This window comes from Procambarus clarkii, chromosome 16 (assembly GCF_040958095.1).
Source record: "Procambarus clarkii isolate CNS0578487 chromosome 16, FALCON_Pclarkii_2.0, whole genome shotgun sequence".
Lineage (NCBI taxonomy): Eukaryota > Metazoa > Arthropoda > Malacostraca > Decapoda > Cambaridae > Procambarus > Procambarus clarkii.
In genome coordinates, this window is record NC_091165.1 from 16,261,488 (window position 1) to 16,270,668 (window position 9,181).

The window sequence follows — 9,181 nt, forward strand, 5'->3', positions numbered from 1 at the left end:
CGGCCCAACAGCTTTTCTCACATCCAGCTCCAATAGGTGCTTCTTGACCTCATCTCTTGTAATTTTGAACCTTTCCAAGGTCACTTGGTTTGCTGCCACCTCTCCTAGCGCCGTGACTTCTCCCTGTTCTATTGTAAAGACCTCCTGGAACCTTTTGTTGAGTTCTTCACACACCTCTTTGTCATTCTCTGTGTACCTGTCCTCGCCCACCCTAAGTTTCATTACCTGTTCCTTCACTGTTGTCTTCCTCCTGATGTGACTGTGTAGTAGCTGGTTCGGTCTTGGCTTTATTAGCTATATCATTTTCATACCTTTTCTCGGCTGCTTTTCTCACACTAACATACTCGTTCCTGGTTCTCTGGTATCTCTCTCTACTTTCTGTTTTCTGTTATTACGGAAGTTCCTCCATGCCCTTTTGTTTAGCTCCTTTGCTTTCATACATTCCCTATTAAACCACGGATTCTTCCTTTGCTTCTCTGTTTTTTCCTGTTGGGCTGGGACAAACCTGCTTACAGCCTCCTGACATTTTTGGGTGACATAGTCCATCATGTCTTGTACGGACTTGGGTCCGAGTTCTGTGTCCCAATGTATATCCCATAGGAATTTATTCATCTCCTCATAGTTTCCCTTTTGGTACGCCAGCCCTTTGTTTCCCAGTTCTTTTTTGGGGGTGGTAATTCCTTGCTTAACCAGGTACTCAAAGCTCAATACACTATGATCACTCATTCCCAAGGGGGCTTCCAACTTAACTTCCCTTATATCCGACTCATTTAGGGTAAATATCAGATCAAGCAAGGCTGGCTCATCCCCTCCTCTCATTCTTGTCGGTCCCTTGACGTGTTAGCTTAGAAAGTTTCTTGTTGCCACATCCAGCAGCTTAGCTCTCCATGTGTCTGGGCCTTCATGTGGGTCTCTGTTCCCCCAATCTATCTTCCCATGGTTGAAGTCTTCCATGATTAGTAGTCTGGATCCGTTCCTGCTAGCCACAGAAGCTGCCCTCTCTATTATATTGATGGTGGCCAAGTTGTTTGTATCATATTCCTGTTTGGGTCTTCTGTCATTCGGTGGGGGTTATATATGACTACTACTATAATTTTCTGTCCTCCAGTTGCTATGGTGCCTGATATGTAGTCATTGAAACCTTCACAGTTCTGAATTATCATCTCTTCGAAACTCCAACCTTCTCCTAGTAGCAAAGCTACACCACCTCATCCTCTCCCTTCTTTCACTTTCCTCAGTACATAGTAGCCCTGTGGAAACACTGCATTTGTTATAGTTTTCATTAGTTTTGTTTCTGTGAGTGCTATTGTCTGGGTTTTCTTCTAGTGCCCATTCTCCGAGTTCACTTGTTTTATTTGTAATCCCATCTATGTTAGTGTACATTGTCTTGAAGCTCACTTTCTTCTGTTCATTTTCTTGTCCCTTTCTTGGCGAGCATTCTGCTGGTTTGGGAAGCTGTTCCGTGGGTGAGAGGATCTGTGAGGTGGTTTGCAGGGTCTCAGAGGATTTTGGGGTGGGGGTAGGGGTTTAAGGGACGGGGGGACAGGTAGGGTGTGGGTTAAGGAGATAGGGGGGACATGGAGTATATGGGGTGAGGGGGGAGGAGGGATAGGGAGGGTATGGGATGAAGGGGGAGGGGAGACGGGGGGGGGGGGAAGGTGGGAGGGGGGGACATGACGGGAATGGGAAAGGGGTGACAGGGTCAAAATGGGGTGGGGGGGGGTGAGGGAGGGTTGGGTGGGGGCAGGTAGGGTGAGGGGAAGGGAGGGTTTCTATGCAGAGGGGGGTGGTGGTGTTGCCCTCCCCTCTGGTGTTGCTGGGATGCTGGTCTTGGGTTCCCCTCTTGTCTCTGGGACTGTTGTGTTGGGGGCTGTGATTTCCTGGTTTGCTCCTCTCTCCCTGTGCTTCCTCCTTGCCTCTGCTGCCCTGGCTCTCTCCTCCTTCGTCCTGTCCCGCTGCAGAAATACTTTTTTGTATTCCTCCACATGCTGCAGACGACTCTTCCTTTCGAGAATATCCTCCTTCGTGGTTTCATTTGTAAACACCACCTTTACAAGTCGGTTTCTGTCCTTGTTGTACCAGCCCAACCTGAAAACCTTCTGAATGTTTTGTTCAGCCCCTTCCATCTGTAACCCCTTCAGTAGCCCATGTACTGCCTCTCTATCCTTGCTATTCCATTCTTGCCTGTTGGCTCCTTCCTGTACTTTGATGCCTACAACTACCACTAATCTTTTTCTCTCCAGCAGCTGAGTGGTGCACCTTGCTGCTTTCTGTGAGGTAGCAGCTTGCATGGCTACCTCCCTCACTGTGGCCATTGCTTCTGAGCTCTTTTTCAGTATGTCCGCAAATGTTTCAGGTACAGAGGCATTTCCTTCCAATGTAACATTCCCACCTTCCCTTTGGATGATAATCTGATGCTCGGTCTCTTTATTTTTCTCTGTGAGGGATTTGGTCTCCCTTGCTGATGTCAGCTCACTTTGCAGGTTGTTAATTGTAATCCTCATTTCATGCATCTCCCTCCTGAATTCCTCCAGAACTTGGGTTAACATTTCCTTCGTTTGGTCACTCTGGTTGTTTCCTGTGTCCCTGTTGCGTCCTCCTGCCATTTTGCCCCTTGTCAAGAGAGAGAGCAAGAGAGAGAGAGAGAGCAAGAGAAAGAGAGAGAGAGAGCAAGAGAGAGAGAACAGGAGAGAGAGAACAAGAGTGAGAGAACAAGAGAGAGAGAGAGAACGTGTGTGTGTGTGTGTGTGCGCGTGGGATGTGGGTTAAGAGGTGTGGTGTTGTCTGCAGATTACGGCAGGTAAGAGAGGGGGTAAGAAAAGGGGGTAAGAGAGGGGGTGGATTATGAGTGAGGATTTTATCCCCATTCCACGAAAGGTGTTAATCCCTTCTAGTTTGACTGGACGTATGTGTGACTGCGTGCGTGTGCGTGTGTTTTTGCGTGTGCTTGCAAAGGTACGTGTGCGTGCGTGTGTGTGTGTGTGCGTGCGTGCGTGCATGCATGTGTTACAGGGGTCCCGTAATATGTCAACCGCTACCCAAATTGAGCCACTTTGATATTTTTAATGTATCTGATATACTGAACAAGAATTAGATATTTTACCTTGCACTGTACACCTGATTAATTGACCAGAGAGGGGTACATACCAGTCTTCCTTTCCACTCACACAACTAGATGAGTATGATGATGTATGGTTGACGATGGTGCTCCGTCGTCGCCTTCCACTTGGTGATTAACTAAATGCAAGTAGATTGATGATGGCGGTTCTTCTCTATCTACACAAAGCTCTGGAGTCAGTCACTGTATCGTTGTGTTACAATTCACTAATTTACTTTACCACTGATCACAGTTTCCACCCAACAAACACAATCAGGTAGATCCACGGCGGGTCGTCCCACCTGGCCGTCAGGTCAGGTCGCTCCACGCGGTTCTCCACACTTATATGCACTGGTGATGCCACTAGCTCCACTTTGGTTTCTTCGCACTATCGCTAGCGATATGACTATGCTATGTAGCACCCTGCTAGCTACACACTGCGAGAGGCCAAATACTATGATCTAGCCTCTATACTCCTTCAATGTTCTGAGAAATTGTAGAGTTTCCGCGGACCTCGCAAATCGTGTCTCCCCTACCGTCGTCGGCCTACTACTAGGCCGGGTACTCACCTAGTTGTACTCACCTAGTTGTGTTTGCGGGGGTTGAGCTCTGGCTCTTTGGTCCCGCCTCTCAACCGTCAATCAACAGGTGTACAGATTCCTGAGCCTATCGGGCTCTGTCATATCTACACTTGAAACTGTGTATGGAGTCAGCCTCCACCACATCACTTCCTAATGCATTCCATTTGTCAACCACTCTGACACTAAAAAAGTTCTTTCTAATATCTCTGTGGCTCATTTGGGCACTCAGTTTCCACCTGTGTCCCCTTGTGCGTGTTCCCCTTGTGTTAAATAGACTGTCTTTATCTACCCTATCAATCCCCTTCAGAATCTTGAATGTGGTGATCATGTCCCCCCTAACTCTTCTGTCTTCCAGCGAAGTGAGGTTTAATTCCCGTAGTCTCTCCTCGTAGCTCATACCTCTCAGCTCGGGAAATAGTCTGGCGGCAAACCTTTGAACCTTTTCCAGTTTAGTCTTATCCTTGACTAGATATGGACTCCATGCTGGGGCTGCATACTCCAGGATTGGCCTGACATATGTGGTATACAAAGTTCTGAATGAAATGTGTGTGTGTGTGTGTGCGTGCACATGTGTGTGCGTGCACATGTGTGTGTGTGTGTGTGTGTGTGTGTGTGTGTGTATGTGCGCGCACATGTGTGTGTATTCACCTAGTTGTGTTTGCGGGGGTTGAGCTTTGCTCTTTCGGCCTGCCTCTAAACTGTCAACCAACTGTTTACTAACTATTTTTTTTCCACACCACACACACACACACACACACACACTCACACGAGGTGAGGAATTAAACCTCACTTCGCTGGAAGACAGAAGAGTTAGGGAGGACATGATCACCACATTCAAGATTCTCAAGGGAATTGATAGGGTAGATAAAGACAGTCTATTTAACACAAGGGGAACACGCACAAGGGGAAACAGGTGGAAACTGAGTGCCCAAATGAGCCACAGAGATATTAGAAAGAACTTTTTTAGTGTCAGAGTGGTTGACAAATGGAATGCATTAGGAAGTGATGTGGTGGAGGCTGACTCCATACACAGTTTCAAGTGTAGATATGACAGAGCCCAATAGGCTCAGGAACCTGTACACCTGTTGATTGACGGTTGAGAGGCGGGACCAAAGAGCCAGAGTTCAACCCCCGCAAACACAACTAGGTGAGTACAACTAGGTGAGTACACCAGGAAGCAGCCCGTGACAGCTGACTAACTCCCAGGTACCTATTTACTGCTAGGTAACAGGGGTATTCAGGGTGAAAGAAACTTTGTCCATTTGTTTCTGCCTCGTGCGGGAATCAAACCCGCGCCACATAATTAAGAGTCCTGCGCGCTATCCACCAGGCTACGTCGAGGCCCTTCTCACACACACACACACACACACACACACACACACACACACACACACACACACACACACACACACACACACACACACAGAGGCGGGACCAAAGAGCCAGAGCTCAACCCCCGCAAACACAACTAGGTGAGTACAACTAGGTGAGTACACACACACACACACACACACACACACACAAATGGTCGAACAAATGGCTGTTAGAGTTTAATCCAAGCAAATGTAATGTAATGAAGATAGGGGTAGGAAGCAGGAGACCAGATACAAGGTATCACTTGGGAGATGAAATATTTCAAGAGTCCGAGAGAGAGAAAGACCTGGGGGTTGATATCACGCCAGACCTGTCCCCTGAAGCTCATATCAAGAGGATAACAGCAGCAGCATATGCCAGGTTGGCTAACATAAGAACGGCCTTTAGAAACCTGTGTAAGGAATCTTTCAGAACGTTATATACCACATATGTCAGACCAATCCTGGAGTATGCGACACCAGCATGGAGTCCATATCTAGTCAAGCATAAGACTAAAATGGAAAAGGTTGAAAGGTTTGCCACCAGACTAGTACCCGAGCTGAGAGGTATGAGCTACGAGGAGAGACTACGGGAATTAAACCTCACTTCGTTGGAAGACATAAGAGTTAGGGGGGACATGATCACCACATTCAAGATCCTCAAGGGAATCGACAGGGTTGATAAAGACAGGGTGTTTAACACAAGGGGCACACGCACTAGGGGACACAGGTGGAAACTGAGTGCCCAAATGAGCCACAGAGATATTAGAAAGAACTTTTTTAGTGTCAGAGTGGTTGACAAATGGAATGCATTAGGAAGTGATGTGGTGGAGGCTGACTCCATACACAGTTTCAAGTGTAGATATGACAGAGCCCAATAGGCTCAGGAACCTGTACACCTGTTGATTGACAGTTGAGAGGCGGGACCAAAGAGCCAGAGCTCAACCCCCGCAAGCACAACTAGGTGAGTACACACACACACACACACACACACACACACACACACACAGGGGCGTGTGTGTGTGTGTGTGTGTGTGTGTGTGTGTGTGTGAGCGCGCACATGTGTGTCCACCACAGCTGCTCCGCTCTTTAACAACATTCAGTAACTGAGCCCCTGACATGAGTGCAGCTTGGAGACAAAGGTTTGCTGGCTGGTCGGATAATATCAAGCAACACTCGCCATGAGGATGCTTTCTGCTTAGCTTACCTCACAGCCTCACTTGTCCTCGACCTCACTTGTCTTAGACCTCACTTGTCCTGGACCTCACCTAGCCTAGACCTCACAGCCATTGTAAGATGTATGGGGGGTATTGTAGTGCTTCTTATTGCTTATTGTTGCTTCCTGTAACGACCTGCAATTGCTTGCAACAGCACCACCGCCAGTGGTGGTCACACAGCAAGAGGTCACTTTGCAGAATATCACAACCCCCCTTCCCCCTGGGGCGGGCGAGAGCAGCCGCCGAGGCCCACTATTGGCTCAGGTGGAGAGGAAGGTCTGGTGGCTGGTTGTGGCTTGTGTCTTTAATGGCCGCGGGTGGACAGGTGTATGACTCTACACGACTCTTGACTCCCGCCACCAATAAAGGTGTCCTCCCACACTTGGGTCGCGAGCCCTTCAACTGCATGGAACAATTTAGAAGATAACTGCTATGGGTCCTCACACCGAAAATATATATATATTCAGTGATTGAGGCTTTGGGGCTTGATCCCTGAGCCAACCCAGTTAACAAGTACAAGTGAGCAGAGCATGACCTTGAGCGCAGTACTTCAAAATGAGGAATGGGGGGAAGGTAGGGGAATATTCAGGGGAAAGCCCCAAGCCATTACGACTATATAGCACTGGGAAGGGGTCAGGATAAGGATTTGGGATGGGACGGGAGGGAAGGAATAGTTTAAAGGCACGTGTAATAGCAAAATAAATGTATTCGACAAACTTACTAATACACTATGATATACTCTACGTTACGGTAACCTAGGGCCAGATTCACGAAAGCACTTACCCAGCACTTACGAACGTGTACATCTTTCCTCAATCTTTGACACCTTTGGTTACATTTATTAAACAGTTTACAAGCATGAAAACTTCCCATTCAACTGTTGTTATTGTTATAAACAGCCTCCTGGTGCTTCGGAGCTCATTAACTGTTTAATAATTGGAAATAAAGCCGCCAAAGATTGAGAAAAGATGTACAGGTTCGTAAGTGCTTGGGAAAGTGCTTTCATGAATCTGGCCCCTAGTGTGTCACAGCAACAACTAACAGGGACTCATGAATCTGGCCCCTAGTGTGTCACAGCAACAACTAACAGGGACTCATGAATCTGGCCCCTAGTGTGTCACAGCAACAACTAACAGGGAATCACCTTGCATGAGGAACCCGTCTCCACCAGCCTGACCGGTGGTACTGAGCCCCACAGTCTCCACCAGCCTGACCGGTGGTACTGAGCCCCACAGTCTCCACCAGCCTGACCGGTGGCACTGAGCCCCACAGTCTCCACCAGCCTGACCGGTGGTACTGAGCCCCACAGTCTCCACCAGCCTGACCGGTGGTACTGAGCCCCACAGTCTCCACCAGCCTGACCGGTGGTACTGAGCCCCACAGTCTCCACCAGCCTGACCGGTGGCACTGAGCCCCACAGTCTCCACCAGCCTGACCGGTGGCACTGAGCCCCACAGTCTTCACCCTCTGGTCAGGTCATGAACAATACCGAAGTAACAGATCACTTTGTGAACACACTGGCAATTACTGCACTTGACACTTCAAGTATCAGACCAACAACACTTCAATTAACATAGGTAATAATGCAATAAACACTGTCACTGAGACAGTTCAACAAGCCAACCCGTTCTCGCACTTACTTACAGTCAATATTGACTTATTAAATACGTGCATATGTGATATACTAAACATACTAGTTTACCTTGAAAAGCTTCATAGAAAACACCGACCTTACCTAACCTTCTTAGTATGTTAAGATAAGCATCTTATTGCTTCGTAATTACAATTATTACTTAACCTATACCTATAATAGGTTAAGTAATAATTGTAATTACGAAGCAATAAGATGCTTATCTTGACATACTAAGAAGGTTAGGTAAGGTCGGCGTTTTCTATGAAGCTTTTCAAGGTAAACTAGTATGTTAAGTATGTCACATATGCACGTATTTAATAAGTCAATATTGACTATACGAAAGTGCGAGAACGGGTTGAATAAGCAGTAATTGTTTTAACACTTTAATAAATACTCAATTAATTTACAATAATTAATGTCAACAAGACAAAATGCAATTATTTACATTAACACTTTTTAACTAACACTTAAATTACTTTAAGTAAATTAATGTCACTGACAGCACACAACCAATAATTAATTAATTAGCACTTAGTTAATTTACGTTAATCAATGTCACTAAGACCGTCAGTCACAATTAATAACGTTAGCACAGTGATATTTCTAACTAATTATACACTTGTTATTGCTTTATCACACAGACCAAACAATAGCAAGGTAATGCCCAGGTGTAATCCCCCCCCCCCCCCAGATGTGCAATGGGCACTGAACACTATCAACATCAGAGGCACTTCCACTACACATAACTGGCCGATCCCTCACAGTGTTCAAGAGTGAACTCGATGAGCACCTCCAAACCTCCAAAGGTTACCCGATCAACCAGGCTGTGATTCATACGTCAGGCTGCGAGCAGCCGCGTCCAACAGCCTGGTTGACTAGTCCAGCAACCAGATGGCCTGGTCAGAGACCGGGCCGCGGGAACCTTGGCCCCCCGGAATCACCGCAGGGTAACCACAAGGTCAGGTCGGGTGTCTCACCAAGACGCTGTTGAAGGATTAGATGGTAACAGTGCTTGCGTTACATTATGCGTTACATAACCACACACACACGACGTGACGCACCAGGACACACGACGTGACGCACCAGGACACACAACGTGACGCACCAGGACACACAACGTGACGCACCAGGACACACACACGACGTGACGCACCAGGACACACAACGTGACGCACCAGGACACACAACGTGACGCACCAGGACACACAACGTGACGCACCAGGACACACACACGACGTGACGCACCAGGACACACACACGACGTGACGCACCAGGACACACACACAACGTGACGCACCAGG